The sequence below is a fragment of the Scyliorhinus torazame genome, chromosome 11, assembly GCF_047496885.1.
Source record: "Scyliorhinus torazame isolate Kashiwa2021f chromosome 11, sScyTor2.1, whole genome shotgun sequence".
In the NCBI taxonomy this organism is placed as follows: domain Eukaryota; kingdom Metazoa; phylum Chordata; class Chondrichthyes; order Carcharhiniformes; family Scyliorhinidae; genus Scyliorhinus; species Scyliorhinus torazame.
Window position 1 is genome coordinate 249,028,949 of NC_092717.1, and position 22,795 is coordinate 249,051,743.

General features: G+C 52.6%; 1 non-coding gene across 1 annotated transcript; it reads left to right on the forward strand.

Annotated features, from left to right (window-relative positions):
* Positions 1–674: 674 nt before the first annotated feature.
* Positions 675–747, forward strand: trnak-cuu (transfer RNA lysine (anticodon CUU)). The gene has a single exon. It is a non-coding gene; the product is annotated as a tRNA-Lys (tRNA).
* Positions 748–22,795: the final 22,048 nt, after the last annotated feature.

A 22,795-nucleotide genomic window follows, 5' to 3' on the forward strand; every position in this document is an offset into this window, starting at 1 on the left:
CCATCTGGTGGTCAAAGGACAGAATTGCACCATCCTTTATCTCCTGTGTCAATCCATTCCCCTGAGGGTTGCATTTGGAGAAGAATGGGATTACTGGGTGACAGATGGAGGTGTGGGCTTGGGTCGGGTGCTCTTCCCAAGGGCTGGTGCAGACTCGATCAGCCAAATGGCCTCCTTCTGCACTGTAAATTTTATGATTCTATGATTGAAAGATCCTCATATCTCCCATACTTATTGCACAGTGGTTAGCACTGTAGTTTCACCGCATCAGGGCCTCAGATTCTCTGACTGGCTTGGGTCACTGTCTGTGAGGAGTCTGCACGTTCTCCCCATGTCTACGTGGGTTTAAGTCCTGAAAGACGTGCTGTTGGTGAATTGGACATTCTGAATTCTCCCTCTGTGTACCCGAACAGGCGCCGGAATGTGGCGACTAGGGAATTTTCACAGTAACTTCATTGCAGTGTTAATGTAAGCCTGCTTACGACACCAATAAAGATTATTATAATGCCTGTTATTTTTTAACCTTTCCTACCATCCCCTCCTTACTGTGTGTCCATCTTGTGTGCGCCTGGGTGGAGGGTGGGATGGGATTTTGAGCATAGGTAGACGAGTTAACCATTGTTCCGTTATTTCAGTTGTATATTCACCTTTTGCTCTTGTTAGAGATAAACAAAGCCCGGCTAGCTCAGTCGGTAGAGCATGGGACTCTTAATCCCAGGGTCGTGGGTTCAAGCCCCACTTTGGGTGCTTCAATTACTTGTTAGAAATAAACAGTTTGTTAATGTTTTATTTATAAATCTGGTGCCTGGAACTCATTGGAGAAGTCAATGGTTAAAGGTTTCAGGAAAACATACAAATTAGCGGTTAATTCATTATGTTGGGATGCTGGGTCTGTACACTCGTCCAGGGTGTCATAACGCGGTGACAAAACTTATCAGGAATTGGTTAAAATAATAGAAAACCATTATGCGCCAAAGCCATTAATTATTACAGAGAGGTTTCGACTTCACTGAAGGAACCATCTACAAGGGTAAAATATAGCACAGTTTGTTGCAACCTCGTGGAGTTTTGTGAATTTGGTGACTCTCCGGATGATACAATTAGAGATCGCTTGGTTTGTGGGTTGAGAAATGAGGCCATTGAGGGAAGATTATTAACGGAACAAAATCTAAGTCTGAAAGCAGCATTGGATATAACCATTTCAATGGAGCTTGCACTTGGATCCATAACATGGTTATCACGCAGGAAAGGTTTACCCAGCAACATGTGTCATCGCGGTGCAAAAATGGGCCATTCACAGGCTGACTGTAATGTCAAAATTGAGGCAGAATTGGCCACAGTCTCCCAGAGAAGAAAAACACAGAACACAGCAAGCAGAAAAAACTTTGATTCGATTTATTGTCACATGTACCGAAGTACAGTGAAAAGTATTTTTCTGCGGCCAAGGGAACGTACACAGTACGTACATAGTAGACACAAGAATAATCAACAGGGAACATTGACAAATGGTACATCGACAAACAGTGATTGGTTACAGTGCGGAACAAGGGGCCAAAACAAAGCAAATACATGAGCAAGAGCAGCATAGGGCGTTGTGAATAGTGTTGTTACAGGGAACAGATCAGTCCGAGGGGGAGTCGTTGAGGAGTCTTGTAGCTGTGGGGAAGAAGCTGTTCATATGTCTGGATGTGCGGGTCTTCAGACTTCTGTACCTTCTGCCTAATGGAAGGGTCTGGAAGAAGGCAATGCCTGGCTGGGAGGGGTCTCTGATAATGCTGTCTGCCTTCCTGAGGCAGCGGGAGGTGTAGACAGAATCAATATTGGGGTGGCAATCTTGTGTGATGCGTTGGGCTGAGTTCATCACAGTCTGCAGTTTCTTGCGATTTTGGACCGAGCAGTTGCCATACCAGCTGTGATGCAGCCGGATAGGATGCTCTCTATCGCACATCTGTAGAACTTTGTGAGAGTCGATGCAGACATGACAAATTTCTTTCGTAGGAAGTAGAGACGTTATTGGGCTTTCCTGACTGTTACAAATTCAACTAAGAAAATTCACAGCATGGAAGAAAAAAATAGTAACAACAATGAAGCCACAGCACATCATTCTGATGAGGAATTGATGTTAAATGTACTTTCAGTTCAAGGTGAATCACATCAGCTCTCGGAATTCCAAAACTGATGGAGGACCTTTAGAAATGCAGGTCGGTAAGGGAGCTGTTCTCTCTTTAATTCCCGAGGCCACCTAAGAACAAGAATTGAATCACCGAGCAGTAAAACCGGGAGATATCATCCCCAGAACGTACACCGAGGACATTGTGCCTCTAAGAGGATACATCAAGTCGAGTTAAATGGGTGAGCTGCGGAGCTGCCCCTCCATGTTGTCCGAGGAAGTTTTCCAGCTCTCTTTGGCCACTCTTGCCTGGAAAATATCAAGTTGAATTGGAGTGCTGGGAACAGCTTTGTGGATTCTAAGACGAATCTACAGAGCATCTTAGAGAAATACAGCAGTGTAGTCGAGCATACACTGGGGTCCATGAAAGTACAACTGTCAGTAAAGATCAAACAAAACAGCCAGCCAAAGAATCTCAAGGGGAGGGTCGTGTCCTGTACCAGACGTCCAGAGGTAGAATCTGAACCAATGAGACCTGTGGATACAGGAGTCTGTATTCATGACTGGCAACCACTATTGTGCCTGTAATACGACCATAAAACATAGGAGAAGAATTAGGCCACTCGGCCCATCGAGTCTGCTCCGCCATTCAATCATGGCTGATATTTTTCTCATCCCCATTCTCCTGCCTTCTCCCCATAACCCCCGATCCCCTTATTAATCAAGAACCTATCTATCTCTGCCTTAAAGACACTCAGTGATTTGGCCTCCACAGCCTTCTGCGGCAAAGAGCTCCACAGATTCACCACACTCTGGCTGAAGAAATTCCTCCTCCTCCTGTTTTAAAGGATGGTCCCTTTAGTCTGAGATGGTGTCCTCTGGTTCTAGTTTTTCCTACAAGTGGAAACATCCTCTCCACGTCCACTCTATCCAGGCCTCGCAGTATCTTGTAAGTTTCAATAAGATCCCCCTCATCCTACTAAACTCCAACGAGTACAGACCCAGAGTCCTCAAATGTTCCTCATACGACAAGTTCTTCATACTTGTGAACCTCCTCTGGACCCTTTCCAAGGCCAGCACATCCTTCCTTAGATATGGGGCCCAAAACTGCTCACAATACTCCAAATGGGGTCTGACCAGAGCCTTGTACAGCCTCAGAAGTACATCCCTGGTCTTGTATTTTAGCCCTCTTGACATGAATGCTAACATTGCATTTGCCTTCCTAACTGCTGACTGAACCAGCACATTAGCCTTAAGAGAATCGTGAACAAGGACTCCCAAGTCCCTTTGTGCTTCTGCTTTCCGAAGCATTTCCCCATTTAGAAAACAGTCTATGCCTAAATTCATCCTTCCAAAGTGCACAACCTCACACTTTTCCACATTGTATTTCATTTGCCACTTCATTGCCCACTCTCCTAGCCTGTCCAAATCCTTCTGCAGCCCCCTTGCTTCCTCAACACTACCTGTCCCTCTACAGATCTTTGTATCATCTGCAAATGAACGAAGCAGGACGGAACTATACGCATCTGCAGAGAACTGAAAACACCCATCAGTTCTATGCGTGGATCAATACCTGCTTCCATTGATTGAGGATTTATTTAGTTGGAGGCCAGAAGTTCAACAATATCACAGGCTTACCGGCAAATGGATATTGCAGCTGAATCTCAATACCTGTTCACCATCATCACACATAACGACCTATTCAGCAATAGGAGATTCATTTTTGCAATAATGTCAGCAGCAGCTTTATTTCAGCTGTCCATGTGCCAAATCCTCAGCGGTTCGGGGGGGTACGGTGTAACCTTGGTGATATACTAATTACTGGTACCAATGAACAAGAACACTTATGGAACTTAGAAGCCACATTGCAACACCTTCAGACGCAGGGTCTTTGTGTGAGGAAAGATAAGTGTGACTTCTTTCAAACCTCAGTCCATGTCATGGACAGTAAGAGTTTACAGAAGGCATCTCAGATGATGCAGGTTATTATAGAGGCCCCACAGCCAATGAATGTGACACAGTTAAGATTATTCCTCGGGTTAATTAACCACAATGGGAAATCTGTCACGAATCCAGCAACTCCACCTAAACCTCCACATACTTTGTTGTGCATGAAACGAGCTTGGCAATGGACACCAGAATGCAAAAAAGCATTTCAATCAGTTAAACGAGAACTGAATAAGTCAGAAGTGTCGGTACATTCCAGCCCAAAGTTGCCATTACAACTTGTGATGTTCTCAATCCTGTCCCCCCTCAGTCTCCTCTGCTCCCAGGAAAACACCCCCAGTCTATCCAATTCCTCTCCATAACTAAAACTCTCCAGCCCAGACAACATGCTGGTAAATCTCCTCTGCACCCTTTCCAGTGACTGTCACATCCCTCCTATAATGTGGATTCCTGAACTGCAGACCGTACTCTAGCTGTGACCTAACCAACGTTTTATACAGTTCCAGCATAACCTCCCTGCTCTGAAACTCCACGCCTCAGCTAATAAGGCAAGTATACCATCTGCCTTCTTAACCACTGTGTCCACCTGCTCTGCTGCCTTAAGGGACCGGTGTACATGCACAGCAAGGTCCCTCTGATCCTCGGTGCTTCCCAGGGTCCTGCCGTTTATCATGTATTCCCGCGCCTTGTTTGTCCTGCCCAAGTGTATCACCTCACACCTATCCCGATTGAACTGCATTTGCCACTGATCAGCCCACCTGACCAGCCCGTCTATATCCTCCTGTAATCGAAGGCTATCCTCCTCACTATTTGCCAATCCACCAATTTTCGTATCATCCACAAACTTACTGATCAACCCTCCTACATTCATATTTAATTCATTTATATAAACCACAAACAGCAAGGGCCCCAACACTGACCCCTGAGGGACCCCACTGGACACAGGCTTCCAGTCAGAAAAACACCCCTCGACCATCACCCTCTGTTTCCTGCCACTCAGACAATATTGGATCCAATTTGCCAAATTTCCTTGGACCCCATGGGCTCTTATCTTCGCTATCAGTCTCTCATGTGGAACCTTATCTGAAGCCTTGCTGAAGTCCAAGTGACAATGTCAAATTTCCCTCATCGACTCACCTGGTCACCTCTTTGAAAAATCAAGTTGGTCAGACGTGACCTCCACATGACCTCCCCTTAACAAAACCATGCTGGCTGCTCCTGATTAATCCCGGCCTCTCCAAATGCAGATTAATTCAGCCTCTCAGAATTGCTTCCAGTAGTTTCCCCCCCACTGAGGTTAGACTGACCGGCCTGTAGTTTCCTGCTTTATCCCTTCCTCCCTTCCTGAATAATAATTGACCACATTGACTACCCTCCATCACGGGAGGGGATGCAGACACAGAGCGAGGATTTGCAGGATGGAGTGTCGGAATCTTTCCAACACCTGCAGGTGAAGCTGGAGGAGTCCATCCGCCCTCGGGCACAGGAGATGTTGCCGTCAAGGCGTGGCACCCAGGCCAACATTGAACAGGCGGCGTCCAAGGTGCGAGGCATGGGCGTCAGTGCCCTAGATCAAGATGCCCAAGGCTCAGAACACACTGTGCAGTCGATGGCTGAGGTTCAGGACAGGGGAGCAGCGTCACGGCAGCCATGTCCCAGGCCCATACGGACATTGCTGCGGTGCTCCAGAGCTGGGCCCAGTCTCAAAGGGTCATGTCGGATGGCATCAGGACCATTGGCCGGGCACAGACTGACCTGGGCCAGTCACAGTCCCATTGCATAGTCATAGAATCATAGAATCCCAGAGAGACATGGCACTGTGTCAGACGGACATGACCGAGGTACTGAGGGTCATAACTCACTTGCTGAGGGACGTGTCCCTGTCTCAGAGCTCCATGGTTGAGGGCTCAAGACCATGGCTCAGATGGGAGCGAGCCTCCAGGACTGGCAGTGCCAGGTGACGGTAAAGTCCCCGGAGCTCACTCTGGCCTCACCTCCGTCCCATGGAGTAGGTCGGGGGCCAAGGAGCCCCCCAAGGGAGGAGGAAGTGAAGGGTCCATGTCGGAGCCTGCCCCAGGTTAGGTGCTGGAACAGTCAGCGCTTCTGATACCCACCTGATACTAGCGTACCTCATGGGCAGGGGGCAGAGCAGGGCAGCACTTTATAACCTGTGACACACGAAAGTCAGCCAGACCCATCCAGGTGCTACGGAGGACGGCCGCCAAAGGCATCTAAGGTCAGAGGGCGAGAAACGCAGCAGGTCACCTCCATGTCTGATGTGCTATCTGGTGTCACACCGAGAAGGAGCAGTCGGCCACGTAAGATAAGAAAGGTAAACACGTGTTAAGTTGGCACGTGTGCAGCACATAGGTCAGAGGTAGGGGTCAGGGCACAATAATGTGTATCGTCACTATTAAACACCTTTTCACAAACATCCCAGCCAGCCTCAATCCTCTGTCTGAAGGGTTTTCAGGATCGGCTGGGTGTAGATGGGCCAGGTGTGAGGCGGCCTCGATTCACTGGATTGGTTGGTCCCACCCTTTTTCCTGATTGGAACATCTTGGCTCTGTACTCTCCCTATTTCCTTCTCGAATGCGTCCCACTGTTCTGTCACAGATTTACCTAAAAGTCTCGGCTCCCAGTCCTCTCTGGCCAAATCATATCTGATCTTATTAAAATCGGCCTTTCCCCAGTTTAGAACTTTGATTTCAAGCCCGTCCTTGTCCTTTTCCATAACAATCTTAAATCTAACTGAGTTATGATCACTGTCTGCTAAATGCTCCCCCACTGATACTTCAACCACTTGCCCGGCTTCAGTACCAAAAATTAAGTCCAGGACCCCCCCCCCCCCCCCCACTCTCTTGTAGGTCCTTCTACGTACTGGCTTAAAGAGTTCTCCGGGACAAATTCTGCTCCCTCTAAACCTTTCACACTGTGGCTACCCCAGTTACCATCGGGGAAGTTGAAATCGGCACTGTCACTACCGACAAGGGACCGGATTCTCCGGTTCTCCGGATTCTCCGGTCGCCGGCGTCGAAATCACGTTCGGCGTTCGGCCGGAGAATCCCCGTTCACGACCGAATCGGGGGCGGCGCCGCTCTCGCGATGCTCCGTCCCCTCCAAAGCTGCGTACTCGGAGAGTACGATGGGCCACTTATCAACGGCCTCAGGATGCCTGAGACCCCCCCCAATCCTCCGCCCCCAACCGGCCGAGTTCCCCACGCTGTCGGTCGCGTGTGGTCTCACCCGTCGGGAACTCGGCAGGGGAGGGCCGATCCGTGGGGGGGGGGGGGACATTATTCGGGGCTGGGGACACTGTTAGGGGGTGGGCCAGGGCGCGCTTAACATGGCGGGTGGCTGCAGGCCGCCGCCCTGCGCATGGACCATGGACCCCGCAATTCTCTGGGGCATATCGGCAGCGAGAGCCGGGTGCTCTACGCTGCCCTCCTGCTACCCCCGGCAAAACAGGGGATCGGTGCAGTTTTGCACCATTTGTACTGGCGTAAAACACCACCAACGTGGGGACATAGCCCCAGAATCAGAGAATCCAGCCCAGGATGGGCCAAAAGGCCTCATTCTGCACCATAACAATTCTGTGATTCTCTGTTAATTAAATACCAGAGCGTAGATTTGTGAATTTACGCTCCCTTCCCTCTGTGCACCAGAAGGGGTGGCATGGTAGCACAGTGGTTAGCACAGTTGCTTCACAGCGCCAGGGTCCCCAGTTCGATTCCCGGCTTGGGTCACTGTCTGTGCGGAGTCTGCACTGCACCCTGAGGAAAAACCTTTTCCCACGGAGTGGTTAAGATGTGGAATGGTCTGTCTGAGAGTGTGTGGGGCAGGTTCACTCGGGATATTCAAAAGGGTATTGGACTGTGATCCGAAAAGCAAGAATGTGCAGGGGGGAGTGAAGAAGGTGGGGGGGGAGGTAGGGGTGGCATTAAGTGAATTGCTCATTCTGAGGGCTAGGATAGACGCAACAGACTGAATGGCCTCCTTCTGTACCAGAGAGCCCCATCTGCTATTTCCTGTCTCTTTCTTCCTGCTCTCTCCTGGAGAGGGGGGCATCATTCTCCAAGAAGTGCGATGGGCTGTCTCCGTAGTTCAGGAAGAATAAGGAGCTCTGTGTAAAAGGCACAGTTCCTATTCTGGATGAGCTGCAGTTGGTCAATGATGCTAATTTGCTGGTGCGTTGAGGGAGGACACGGGGGGTTTGAGAGATTCTGGAAACCTGGTGCCTATAAATCTGCCGCTATTAAACGTTTCGCCTAAACCACAAAACCGAGGGCTCCACAGGTGCTGATGTCTCTGTGAAAGATTTCATTAGCAGCAAAGTCTGAAGCCCTGTTTTTATAGCTTGTCTGTGTTTTTATACAAAGCCGTTCAGTTAATACATTGTCCTCAGCGATAGCGAAAAGATCAATAACAACAAAAATAACAGAATGAGGCAGAAGAGAACATTTGTAATAAACTCAGCAATGCTTCATGTAGCTTTCCCTCACACCAGCACTTTCAGACAGTGTGGTAAACCACTGTTGCACCTGTATTAGGTGATATAAGATAGGGCCTGTACTACAGGTTCGCCGGTAGCCCCTGCCTGCTGGCTCCGCCCAGTAGGAGGAGTATAAATATGCGTGTCCCCTATTCAGCAGCCATTTGGCCAGCTGCTGTGGGAGGCCACACATCTTACTGCAATAAAGCCACAGTTGTATCCAAACTGAGTCTTTGTACAATTGATCGTGCATCAATTTATTGCAGTGAGATTTTCTAGAAGATGGACCTCCGAATCAAACCAGATCGCCCGCAGCTGGATCCGCAGTCTAGCGACGCCAGAAAGGACTTTAATCACCGGCTAGCCTGCTTCGAGGCGTACATCAACTCAGCGACCACCCCTGTTCCGGAGGCTCAGAAGATACGGGTCCTGTACTCAAGGTTGAGCTCCAGCGTGTTTCCGCTGATCCAGGACGCCCTGAGCTACGCGGACGCCATGGCGCTCCGCAAAGAAAACTACGCACAGAAAACGAACACGTTCTTCGCCAGGCCCGTACTCGCCGCTCGCTCTCAACTCCCTGGTGAGTCCATAGAAGACTTCTGGCGGGCCCTAATCCCACTCGTCCGGGACTGTGACTGTCAGGCCGTTACGGCCACCGAACATTCTAACCTTCTTATGCGCGATGCTTTTGTAACGGGGATTGGGTCGGACCTCATTCGCCAAAGGCTGTTTGAAGGGGCCACGCTCGACCTAGCGGGGACTAAGAAGCTCGCGCTCTCCAAGGCGGTCGCCTCCCGTAATGCTCAGGCCGACCCCTCCGGCCGCGCGGCCCACCCCTCCTATCCCGCGTGGACCCCACAAACGGCCGCCCCAGCCGGGGCTTTACCCAGTCAGTACGCCTGCGCCACACGCCAATCCGCGCACTCCGGGGGTCCCCGATGTCACTTCTGCGGCCAGCAGAAGCACCCTCGCCAACGCTGCCCGGCCCGCGCTGCCATTTGCAAAAAGAGCCACTTTGCCGCGGTGTGCCAGGCCCGCGCAGTCGCGACTATCGCCCCCTCCCCACTGACCCATACACAATGGGCACCGCCATCTTCATCTCCCGGGGCCACACGAGGCCAGTTGGCACCGCCATCCTCACCTCCCGGGGCCACGCGCGGCCAGTGGGCACCGCCATCCTCACCTCCCGGGCACACACGAGGCCAGTGGGCACCGCCATCCTCACCTCCCGGGCACACACACGGCCAATGGGCACCGCCATCCTCACCTCCCGGGCACACACACGGCCAGTGGGCGATGCCATCTTCACCTCCCGGGGCCACGCGCGGCCAGTGGGCACCGCCATCTTCACCTCCCGGGGCCACGCGCGGCCAGTGGGCGCCGCCATCTTGTCCCCCCCCCGCAGGATTTTCAGGGGCCGCTATCTTGTCTTCCCCACGGGGCATGGACACCGACAACATTCCACGACCTGGGCCCCCCCCACATGCTCTCCATCTTCGGACGCCAGCGACGACCAGCTCGCCTCAGTGACGCTCGACCAGTCTCGTCCACACAACCTGGCCCCGCCTCAACTACGGTGAAAATCAACGGCCACGTGACCTCTTACCTGCTGAATTCCGGGAGTACCGAAAGTTTCATCCACCCGGATACGGTAAGGCGCTGCTCCCTCACGGTCCATCCCGCCAATCAAAGAATCTCCCTGGCCTCCGGATCCCATTCCGTCCCGATCCGGGGATTCTGCACAGTCACTCTCACGGTCCAGGGCATAGAATTCAGCAGCTTCCGCCTCTACGTCCTTCCTAATCTCTGTACTGCACTACTACTAGGCCTGGACATCCAGTGCAATCTCCAGAGCCTCACCCTCAAATTCGGCGGGCCCCTACCACCCCTCACTGTGTGCGGCCTCGCGACCCTAAAGGTCGATCCATCCTCCCTCTCCGCCAATCTAACTTCAGATTGCAAACCCGTTGCCACCGGGAGCAGACGGTACAGCGCCCAGGACAGGACCTTCATCAGGTCCGAGGTCCAGCGGCTGCTTCGGGAAGGTATCATCGAGGCCAGCAACAGCCCCTGGAGAGCTCAAGTCGTTAAAACTGGGGAGAAACACAGAATGGTCGTGGACTACAGCCAGACCATCAATCGGTACACGCAGCTCGACGCGTACCCCCTCCCACGCATACCTGATATGGTCAATCCGATTGCGCAGTACCGGGTCTTCTCAACGATAGACCTAAAATCCGCCTACCACCAGCTCCCCATCTGTAAATCAGACCGTCCATACACTGCCTTCGAGGCAGACATTCGCCTCTATCACTTCCTCAGGGTTCCCTTCGGCGTCACCAATGGGGTCTCGGTCTTCCAAAGGGAGATGGACCGAATGGTCGACCGGTACGGTTTGCGGGCCACCTTTCCGTACCTACACAACGTCACCATCTGCGGCCATGACCAGCAGGACCACGATGCCAACCTTGCTAAATTCCTCCGCACCGCCACGCTCCTCAACCTCACCTACAACAAGGAGAAATGCGTGTTTAGCATGACCCGCTTAGCCACCCTCGGCTACATGGTCCAGAACGGAGTTCTGGGGCCCGATCCCGACCGCATGCGCCCCCTCATGGAGCTCTCCCTTCCCCACTGTCCCAAGGCCCTCAAACGCTGCCTGGGGTTCTTCTCCTATTACGCCCAGTGGGCCCCAAACTACGCGGACAAGGCCCGCCCACTCATACAGTCCACCCATTTTCCCCTGACGGCCGAGGCACAACAGGCCTTCGCCCGGATCAGAGCTGATATTGCCAAAGCTGGAATGCACGCTGTAGACGAAACACTGTCCTTCCAAGTAGAAAGCGACGCATCGGACGTCGCCCTTGCCGCCACCCTCAACCAGGCAGGCAGGCCCGTGGCATTCCTTTCCCGCACCCTCCATGCCTCAGAAATTCGGCACTCGTCTGTCGAAAAAGAGGCCCAAGCTATCGTTGAAGCTGTGCGGCATTGGAGGCATTACCTGGCCGGCAGGAGATTCACTCTCCTCACTGACCAACGGTCGGTAGCCTTCATGTTCAACACATAGCGGGGCAAGATCAAAAATGATAAAATCTTGCGGTGGAGAATCGAGCTCTCCACCTATAATTACGAAATTTTGTATCGCCCCGGCAAACTCAACGAGCCCCCAGACACCCTATCCCGAGGTACATGTGCCAGCGCACAGGTAGACCAACTCCGGACCCTGCACGACAGCCTTTGTCACCTGGGGGTCACACGGGTGTACCATCTTGTTAAGGCTCGCAATCTGCCCTACTCCGTCGAGGAAGTACGGACAGTCACCAAGGACTGCCAGGTCTGTGCGGAGTGCAAGCCGCACTTCTACCAGCCGGACCGCGCACACCTGGTGAAAGCCGCCCGCCCCTTTGAACGCCTCAGCGTGGATTTCAAAGGGCCCCTCCCCTCCACCGACCGACACACGTATATTCTCAGTGTGGTCGATGAGTACTCCAGGTTCCCCTTCGCCATCCCATGCCCCGATATGACGTCTGCCACCGTCATCAAAGCCCTCAACACAATCTTCACTCTGTTCGGTTTCCCCGCCTACATCCACAGTGACAGGGGATCCTCATTCATGAGCGATGAGCTACGTCAGTTCCTGCTCAGCAAGGGTATCGCCTCCAGCAGGACGACCAGCTATAACCCACGGGGAAATGGACAGGTAGAGAGGGAGAACGGGACGGTTTGGAGGGCCGTCCAACTGCCCTACGGTCCAGGAACCTCCCAGCCTCTCGCTGGCAGGAGGTCCTCCCTGATGCACTGCACTCCATCAGGTCACTACTGTGCACCGCTACGAATAACACACCCCATGAACGCTTTTTGCCTTCCCCAGGAAGTCCACATCCGGGGTGTGGCTCCCGACTTGGCTCGCAGCTCCAGGACCGGTCCTGCTCCGTAGGCACGTCCGACTCCACAAGGCGGACCCGTTGGTGGAGAGGGTGCATTTGCTCCATACCAACCCCCAGTATGCCTACGTGGCGTTCCCCGACGGCCGCCAGGATACTGTCTCCCTCAGGGACCTGGCACAAGCAGGTTCCACCCATACACACTTCCCCGGCCCGGCGCCACCCTCCCCTCCCCCGGCGCTCCCAACATTAACCCCCCCAGGACCATCCGTCCTTCCCCTGCCCACACCCGAGGATGAAGAGGATTTCGGCACGCTCCCGGAGTCACCCGACATCAGGCCAGCACCGACGTCGCCAGCATCGACATCGCCGTCACCGTTAGGTCGCTCCCAGCGGAACGTCAAGGCACCAGACCGGTTGAATCTCTAACTGGCACCGGACTTTCAAAAGACATAAAACACTGTACATCAATTCACTGCTGTATATAGTTCTCCACCATCCCCGCCGGACTAATTTTAACAGGGGGTGAATGTGGTAAACCACTGTTATACCTGTATTAGGGGATGTAAGGTAGGACCTGTACTACAGGTTCGCCGGTAGCCCCTGCCTGCTGGCTCCGCCCAGTAGGAGGAGTATAAATATGTGTGTCCCCTATTCAGCAGCCATTTTGCCAGCTGCTGTGGGAGGCCACACATTTTACTGCAATAAAGCCACAGTTGTATCCAACCTGAGTCTTTGTACAATTGATCGTGCATCAGACAGCCCAACCCAGCCTCCAAATTCTTCAATCGCTCTCCCCCCCCCCCCCCCCCCCCCGCAGATTTTAACCAGGAAAGTCTCCACTCACACCCTTCACTGGCTCCTCCCCCGACAACCCTGCTTCATCTTCACATCCTGTAGGCTGGAGGATGCACATTTGATTATAATAATCTTTATTATTGTCACAAGTAGGTTTACATTAACACTGCAATTAAGTTACTGTGAAAATCCCCTAGTCGCCACCTTCCGGCGCCTGTTCGGAGAGGCCGGTACGGGAATTAAACCCACGCTGCTGGCCTTGTTCTGCATTACAAGCCAGCTGTTTATCCCACTGTGCTAGACCAGCCCCTGCACTTGTACAAGTGTAGGCGTCACAATAATATGTTGCCTGCACGTGTATAAAGATGCAAACAACTTTGTTAATATACTAGTTATTAGTTATGTTGTATTTTCTAAGTAAAGGAGGGTGTTATATAGAAGATAGAACATAGAACAGTGCAGCACAGTGCAGGCCCTTCGGCCCACGATGTTGTGCCGACCATTTATCCGAATCTAAGATCAACCGAACCTCCACCCCTTCAATTTACTGCTGTACATGTGCCTGTCTAAGAGTCACTTAAATGTCCCTAATGACTCTGACTCCACCACCTCTGCTGGCAGTGCATTCCACACACCCACCACTCTCTGTGTAAAGAACCTACCTCTGACATCTCCCCTGTACCTTCCTCCAATCACCTTAAAATGATGTCCCCTCGTGGCAGCCATTTCCGCCCTGGGGAAAAGTCTCTGGCTATCCACTCTATCCATGCCTCTCATCACCTTGTACACCTCTATCAAGTCACCTCTCTGCCTTTTTCGCTCCAGTGAGAAAAGCCCGAGCTCCCTCAACCTTTCTTCATAAGACATGCCCTACAGTCCAGGCAGAATCCTGGTAAATCTCCTCTGCACCCTCTCCAAAGCATCCACATCCTTCCTATAATGAGGCAACCAGAATTAGACACAATATTCTAAGTGTGGTCTAGCTAGAGTTTTATAAAGCTGCAGCAAAACCTCGCGGCTCTTAAACTCAATCCCCTGTTAATGAAAGCCAACACACTGTACGCCTTCTTTTTTTAAAAAGTATTTTTATTAAGGTTTTGCAGAATTTTTCATAATAAAACAGTGATGCTCGACCAATATCTCCAGAAGCGAGATTGGATGACAATTGAAGGCTTTATTGGACTAGATGTTTCCCCCAGCAGCGCAGGTACAGAATGCAGCTGCTAGGGTGACACAGACTCTTATACTCCGCCTTACTGGGCGGAACCAGCAGGCAGGTTTCACCAATGATCTTCCTGTCTCAGGTACCTCCCACACCAATAATCTTACAGCATCAACCTGGGTACCGTAATACCCCGACTACCACATTCACCCCCTGTTAAAAAAAAGAGTCTGGCGGGGGTGGTGGTCTCGCGTTATCCAGTGGCGGAGGTTGAGGTTATGGTGGGACCCGGTATACATTATTACAGTGTTTTGCCTCGTTACATGTCGCAACTATTTACAGTATTTATTTACATTCAAAATGAAGGAATTAGTCGGTCGGGGGCCTTGGTCATCCTCTGCGATCGTCGCAGTTTTGGCGGTGATGCAGGCGCCGGCTCGGGCATCCGTGGCTCCGGGAGCGTGGCTTCGGCTTCTTCGGCAGCTTCATCACCCCTAGACGGGACCGGTGGGAGGACCGATCCACCTGGGAAGGGGGCGGCTGTGGGGTGCGCTGGTGGGAGGGAGGATGGGGTCGGTAGTGGAGGTGTGGGTGGGGATCCAGCGGGCGCCAGGTCCCGTAGGGAGACCGTATCCTGTCGGCCGTCGGGGTAAGTCACGTAGGCGTATTGAGGGTTAGCATGCAGGAGGTGGACCCTCTCGACCAATGGGTCCGACTTGTGCGCCCGCACGTGTTTGCGGAGCAGGATGGGTTCAGGAGCTGCCAGCCAGGTTGGGAGCGAGGTCCCGGAGGAGGACTTCCTAGGGAAGACAAGGAGACGTTTGTGCGGTGTTTGGTTGGTCGTGGTACACAGCAGTGACCGGATAGAGTGGAGAGCATCCGGGAGGACCTCCTGCCAGCGGGAGACTGGGAGATTCCTGGACGGTAGGGCTAGTAGGACGGTCTTCCAGACCGTTCCGTTCTCCGTCTCTACCTGTTCGTTTCACCGGGGGTTGTGACTGGTCGTCCTGCTCGAGGCGATGCCCTTGCTGAGCAGGAATTGACGCAGTTCGTCGCTCATAAAGGAGGACCCCCTATCGCTGTGTATGTACGCGGGGAAACCGAACAGGGTAAAGATACCCTGGAGGGCTTTTATGATGGTGGCTGCGGTCATGTCGGGGCAGGGGATGGCGAATGGGAATTGGGAGTACTCGTCAATCACGTTCAGGAAGTACGTGTTGCGGTCGGTGGAGGGGAGGAGTCCTTTGAAGTCCATGCTGAGGCGTTCAAAGGGACGGGAAGCCTCTATCAGGTGCGCCCTCTCTGGCCTGTAGAAGTGCGGCTTGCCCTCCGCGCAGATTTGGCAGTCCCTGGTGGCGGTCCTGACCTCCTCGATGGAGTAGGGCAGGTTGCGGGTCTTAATGAAATGGAAGAATCAAGTGACCCGGGTGGCAGATTTCTGAAGCGTGAAGGGTGCGGGAGAAGAAGGCCACGGGCCTGCCTGCTTGGTTGAGGGTGGCCACCAGAGCTACGTCGGACGCGTCGCTCTCAACTTGGAAAGGAAGGGATTCATCGATTGCGTGCATCGTGGCCTTTGCAATGTCCGCTTTGATACAGCTGAAGGCCTGGCGGGCCTCAATCGACAGGGAAAAAAACGTGGATTGAATTAGTGGGCGGGCCTTGTCCGCATAGTTGGGGACCCACTGGGCGTAATATGAAAAAAATCCCAGGCAGCGTTTCAGGGCCTTGGAGCAGTGGGGGAGGGGAAACTCCATGAGGGGGCGCATGCATTCGGGATCTGGGCCTATAACTCCATCATGCACTATGTAGCCGAGGATGGCTAGACGGTCGGTGCTGAAAACGCATTTGTCCTTGTTGTAGGTTAGATTAAGGATTTTTGCGGTATGGTGGAATTTTCGGAGGTTGGTGTCGTGGTCCTGCTGGTCGTGGCCGCAGAGGTGACGTTATCGAGGTATGGAAACGTGGCCCGCTAACCGTACCGATCAACCATTCGGTCCATCTCCCATTGGAAGACCGAGATTCCATTTGTGACACCGAAGGGAACCCTTAGGAAGTGGTAGAGACGCCCATCTGCTTCGAATGCAGTGTATTTGCGGTCGCTAGGGCGGATGGGGAGCTGGTGGTAGGCGGATTTGAGGTCCACCGTGGAAAAGACCTTGTATTGTGCAATCTGATTGACCAAATCAGATATGCGGGGGGGAGGGTACGCGTCAAGCTGCGTATACCTGTTGATGGTCTGACTGTAGTCGATGACCATCCTATGCTTCTCCCCGGTCTTTACAACCACCACTTGAGCTCTCCAGGGGCTGTTGCTAGCCTCAATAATACCTTCCTTCAGTAACCGCTGGACCTCCGACCTATTGAAGGTCCGGTCCTGGGCACTGTACCGTCTGCTCCTGGTGGCGACGGGTTTGCAATCCGGGGTGAGGTTCGCAAACAGGGAAGGCGGATCGACTTTGAGGGTCGCGAGGCTGCAGACAGTGAGGGGGGTATAGGGCCGCCGAATTTAAAACATAAACTCTGGAGGTTACATTGGACGTCTAACCCTAGGAGCGTGGCAGCGCAGAGGTGAGGGAGGACGTAGAGGCGGAAATTTTTTAATTCTCTACCCTGGACCGTGAGGTTCGCTACGCAGAACCCTTTGATCTCTACAGAGTGAGACCCGGAGGCCAGGGAGATTTTATGATTAACTGGGTGGATGGGAAGAGAACAGCGCCATACCGCATTGGGGTGTATGAAGCTCCCTGTGCTCCCGGAGTCGATCAGGCAGGATGTTTTGTGCCCATTGATGAGCACGGTCGTCGTCGTGGTCGAGAGCGTTCGGGGCCGAGATTGGTCCAGGGTCACCGAGGCAAGTCATGGCAAAAGTTGGAGTTTTCCTCGGGCGGTGTGTGGTCATCCGAATCGGAGTCCTGAGACTCCAGCCAAGGTGGCGGCGCCCACTGGTCGCACATGGCTGGGGGTGTGCAAGATGGCGGCGCCCATCCATCGTATGTGGTCCCTGGAGAACAAGATGGCGGCGCCCGGGGCCCGCACGTGGCTCTGGAACAGGAAGATGGCGGTGCCCACTGGCCGCACGTGGCTCGTGGAGAGGGTTGGGGTGGCGGTCCCGGTTTGCCCCTGGAGACCACGGCGACCGCCCGGGCCTAGCATACCGGCATGAAATGGCCCTTTTTGCCGCACCCTTTGCGGGTGGAGGAGCGGGACGGGCAGGGCTGCCGGGGTTGGCTTGCCCGCAAAAATGGCAGCGGGGCCCCTCGGGGTTGCCTGGTAGTCGCGCAGCACAAGCTTGTGGGGGGATGCACCGGAGTCGGCCACGGGGTGGGGGGGGGGGGGGTTCCACGCTGCCCAAGGGGCCGCCGTGCGGTCGGGTACGTAAGCGCTGGCGTTTCGGGAGGCCACATCCAGGGAGCTAGCAAGGGCCCGTGCCTCCTTGAGGCCTAGTGTCTCTTTTTCTAGCAGCCGCTGGCGGATTTGGGAGGACAGCATACCTGCAACGAATGCGTCCCGGATCAAAAGTTCTGTGTGTTCGCTGGCTGAAACTTGCGGGTAGTCACAGATCCTACCTAACACCAGGAGCGCACGGTAGAATTCCTCCAACCATTCCCCGGGGATTTGTCGCCTCGTCGCTAGCAGATGTCGGGCGTAGACCTGGTTTACAGGGCGAATATAGCGTCCTTTCAGCAGGGTTATCGCGGCCTCGAAGTCGTCCGCATCATCGATGAGGGTGCAGATCTCTGGGCTCACCCTCGAGTGGAGAACTTGCAGTTTCTGGTCCTCCGTAGGTGCAGTCGTGGCCATCCTGATGTACCCTTTGAAGCACTCCAGCCAGTGTTTGAAGGTTGCCGCTAAGTTTGCTGCGTGGGGGCTGAGTTGCAGACACTCCGGCTTGATTCGGAGCTCCATTCGTTAAAATCTAGTCTAATAAATTGATGCTCGATCAATAACTCCAGAAGCGAGACTGGATGACAATTGAAGGCTTTATTGGACTAGATGTTTCCCCCAGCAGCGCACGTACAGAATGCAGCTGCTGGGGAGACACAGACTCTTATACTCCGCCTTACTGGGCGGAACCTGCCAGCAGGCTTCACCAATGATCTTGCTGTCTCAGGTACCTCCCACACCAATGATCTTACAGCATCAACCTGAGTACCGTAATACCCCTAATACCGACTACCACAAACAGTCGTAACAATAATAACAAAACAAACTAGAGTGACCATTAACATAGTGCAAAAAGAGAATATACAGTAACAATTAAATAGACATTACCCCCACGCAATCCAGTCTTCCCACACCATCCCAATGAAGCACTCACCCCCCCCCCCCCCACCATCTACCCCCCCCCCCCCCACTCCCTGCCTACGGATTGCTGCTGCTGACATTTTAATTTTCCCCAGAGAAAGCCGACGAACGGTTGCCCCCTCCGAGAGAACCCTAGCGTAGACCCTCTTAAGGCAAACTTTATTTTCTCGAGGCTAAGAAACCCAGCCATGTCATTAACCCAGGTCTCTACACTCGGGGGCTTCGAGTCCCTCCGCATTAACAGAATCCGTCTCCGGGCTACCAGGGAGGCAAAGGCCAAGACGTCGGCCTATTTCGCTCCCTGAACTCCCGGGTCTTCTGACACTCCAAAGATCGCTATCTCTGGACGCGGCACCACCCGTGTGTTAAGCACCTTGGACATTGCCCTCGCGAACCCTTGCCAGAACTCTCTAAGCTCCGGGCATGCCCAAAACATGTGGACATGGTTTGCAGGGTTGCCCTTGCACCTCGTACAACTGTCTTCGACCCCAAAAAAACTTGCTCATTCTCGCTGGCGTCATGTGTGCCCGGTGGACCACCTTAAATTGACTTAGACTGAGCCTGGCACATGATGAGGAGGAATTAACCCTGCCCAGGACCTCTGCCCACAGACCCGCTTCCAACTCCTCACCTAGCTCCTCCCCCCACTTGCCCTTGAGCTCCTCCATCAGGGTTTCCTCCGCCTCCTGTAGTTCCTGGTAATTATCCGATACCTTCCCCATCCCCACCCAAGTGCCGGAGACCACCCTGTCCTGTATCCTCAGTGGTGGCAGCGTTGGAAAGGCCACTACCTGTTTTTTCAGGAAGGCTCGTACTTGCAGATATTTAAAGGCATTTCCTGGCGGCAGATTAAATTTGTCCTCTCGCGCCTTCAAACTGGGAAAGCTTCCGTCTATGAACAGATCTCCCATCCTTCTGATGCCTGCCCTCTGCCAGCTCTGGAACCCACCATCCATCCTACCCGGGACGAACCTGTGGTTGTTACATATCGGGGTCCAGACCGACGCTCCCTCCACCTTCTTGTACCTCCTCCACTGTCCCCAGATCCGCAGTGTCACCACCACCGGACTTGTGGAGTAACGGGTCGGCGAGAATGGCAAAGGAGCCGTTATCAAAGCTCCCAGACTGGTACCTTTACATGACGCCGCCTCCAGCTGCTCCCACGCCCCCCATCCCCCCATCGCCCACCTATCATATGCCTTCTTTTTAAAAAAAATTTGTGTACCCAATTATTTTTTGGCAATTAAGGGGCAATTTAGCATGGCCAATTCCACCTAACCTACACATGTTTGGGTTGTGGGGGTGAGACCCACGCAAACACGGGGAGAATGTGCAAACTCCACACAGACAGTGACCCAGAGCTGGGATCGAACCTAGGACCTCGGCGCCGTGAGACTTCAGTGCTATCACTGCGCCACCGTGCTGCCCCCACCATACGCCTTCTTAACAACCCTATCAACCTGGGTGGCAACTTTGAGGGATCTATGTATGTGGACCCCAAGATTCCTCTGTTCCTCCACACTTCCAAGAATCCTGCCTTTAACCCTGTATTCAGTATTCAAATTCGACCTTCCAAAATTAATCACTTCACATTTATTTAGCTTGAACTCCATCTGCCACTTCTCAGCCCAGCTCTGCATCCTGTCAATGTCCTGTTGTAACCTGCAACAGCCCTCGACACTATCTACAACTCCACCAACCTTTGTGTCATCGGCAAACTTACTAACCCACCCTTCCACTTCCTCATCCAAGTCATTTATAAAAACCACAAAGAGCAGAGGTCCCAGAACAGTTCCTTGCGGGACACCACTGGTCACCGACCTCCAGGCGGAATACTTTCCATCCACTACCACTCGCCGTCTTCTTTCGGCCAGCCAATTCTGTATCCAGACAGCCAAATTTCCCTGTATCCCATGCCCCCTAACTTTCTGGATGAGCCTACCATGGGGAACCTAATCAAATGCCTTACTGAAATCCATATACACCACATCCACTGCCCGACCTTCATCAATGTGTCTCATCACATCCTCAAAGAATTCAATGAGGCTTGTGAGGCATGACCTGCCCCTCACAAAGCCATGCTGACTATCTTTAATCAAACTATGTTTTTCTAAATAATCATAAATCCTATCTCTCAGAATCCCTTCTAATATTTTGCTCACCACAGACGTAAGACTGATGGGTCTGTAATTCCCAGGATTTCCCTATTCCCTTTCTTGAACAGGGGAACAACATTCGCCTCCTTCCAATCATCCGGTACTACTCCAGTGGAGAGTGAGAACGCAAAGCTCATCGGCAATGGCGTAGCAATCTCTTCCCTCGCTTCCCGTAGTAACCTTGGGTATATCCCGTCAGGCCCAGGGGACTTATCTATCCTGATGCTTTTCAAAATTTCCAGCACACCCTCCTTCTTAATATCAACCTGTTTGAGTCTATTAACCTGGTTCACGCTGTTCTCCTGAGCAACAAGGTCCCTCTCGCGTGTGAATACTGAAGCTCCCTCCACTATCCCTGATCGGCCCTACTCTCACTCTGATCGTCCTCTTATTTCTCACATAAGTGTAGAACGCGTTGGGGTTTTCCCTAATCCTTCCCGCCAGGGCTTTTTCACGCCCCCTTCTAGCTCTCCTCAGTCCATTTTTGAGTTCCTTCCTGGCTACCTTGTAACCCTCTAGAGCTGGTCCAGATCCTTGCTTCCTCAACCTTACTTAAGCTTCCTTCTTCCTCTTGACTAGAAGCTCCATTTCTCTTGTCATCCAAGGCTCCTTCACCTTTCCATTCCTTCCTCGTCTCAGTGGGACAAAACTATTCAGCACTCGCAGCAAGTGCTCCTTAAACAATCCCCACATTACTGTTGTGCACTTCCCCAAGAACAATTGTTCCCACTTTATGCTCCTCAGCTCCTGTCTGATAGCAGTATAATTTCCCCTCCCCCAATTAAATACCTTCCCATACTGTGTGTTCCTATCCTTCTCCATGACTATGGTAAAGGTCACGGAGTTGTGGTCACTGTCACCGAAATGCTCTCCCACCGAGACATCTGACACCTGGCCTGGTTCGTTGCCGAGCACCAAATCCAATATGGCATCCCCCCTAGTCGGCCTATCTACAGAGTGAGTCAGGAATCCTTCCTGTACACACCTGACAAAATCTGCTCCATCCAAACTATTTGCACTAAGGAGGTTCCAGTCAATATTAGGGAAGTTGAAGTCACCCATGACAACAACTTTGTTACTTCTGTACTTTCCCAAGATCTGCTGTCCAATCTGTTCCTCCATCTCTCTGCTGCTATTGGGGGGGGGGGGGGGGGGGGTCTATAGAAAACTCCCAATAAAGTGACTGCTCCTTTCTTGTTTCTGACTTCCACCCATACTGACTCAGTAGACAAACCCTCCTCGACTACCTCCTTTTCTGCACTGTGGTGCACTCCCTAATTAACAGTGCCACTCCCCCTCCTCTTTTACCTTCCTCCCTATTCTTCTGAAAACATCTAAACCCCGGAACATCTAACAACCATTCCTGCCCCTGTGAAATCCATGTCTCCGTAATGGCCACAACACCGTAGTTCCAAGTACTGATCCATGCTCTAAGTTCATCTCCCTTATTCCTGACACTCCTTGCATTGAAACAGACACACTTTAACCCATTCTACTGAATGCAACTTTGCCCTATCAACTGTCTATCCTTCCTCACAGACTTGCTGCAGACTATTTCTGCCTGTTCAACAGCTACCCTATCCTCTGATCCATAGCTCTGGTTCCCATCCCCCTGCCAAACTAGTTTAAACGCTCCCAAAGAGCTCTAGCAAACCTCCCACCCAGGATATTGGTGCCCCTTCAGTTTAGGTGCAACCCGTCCTTCATGTACAGGTCCCACTTTCCCAGAAGATATCCCAATGATCCACATATCTGAAGCCTTCCCTCCTGCACCAGCCCTGTAGCCACGTGTTCAGCTGCACTCGCTCTCTGGTCCTTGCCTCACTTGCACGTGGCACCGGTAGCAATCCTGAGATCACTACTCTGCTCGTCCTGCTCTTTAGCTTCCAACCTAACTCCCTAAAATCACTTTTTAGATCCTCATCCCTTTTCTTAGCTATG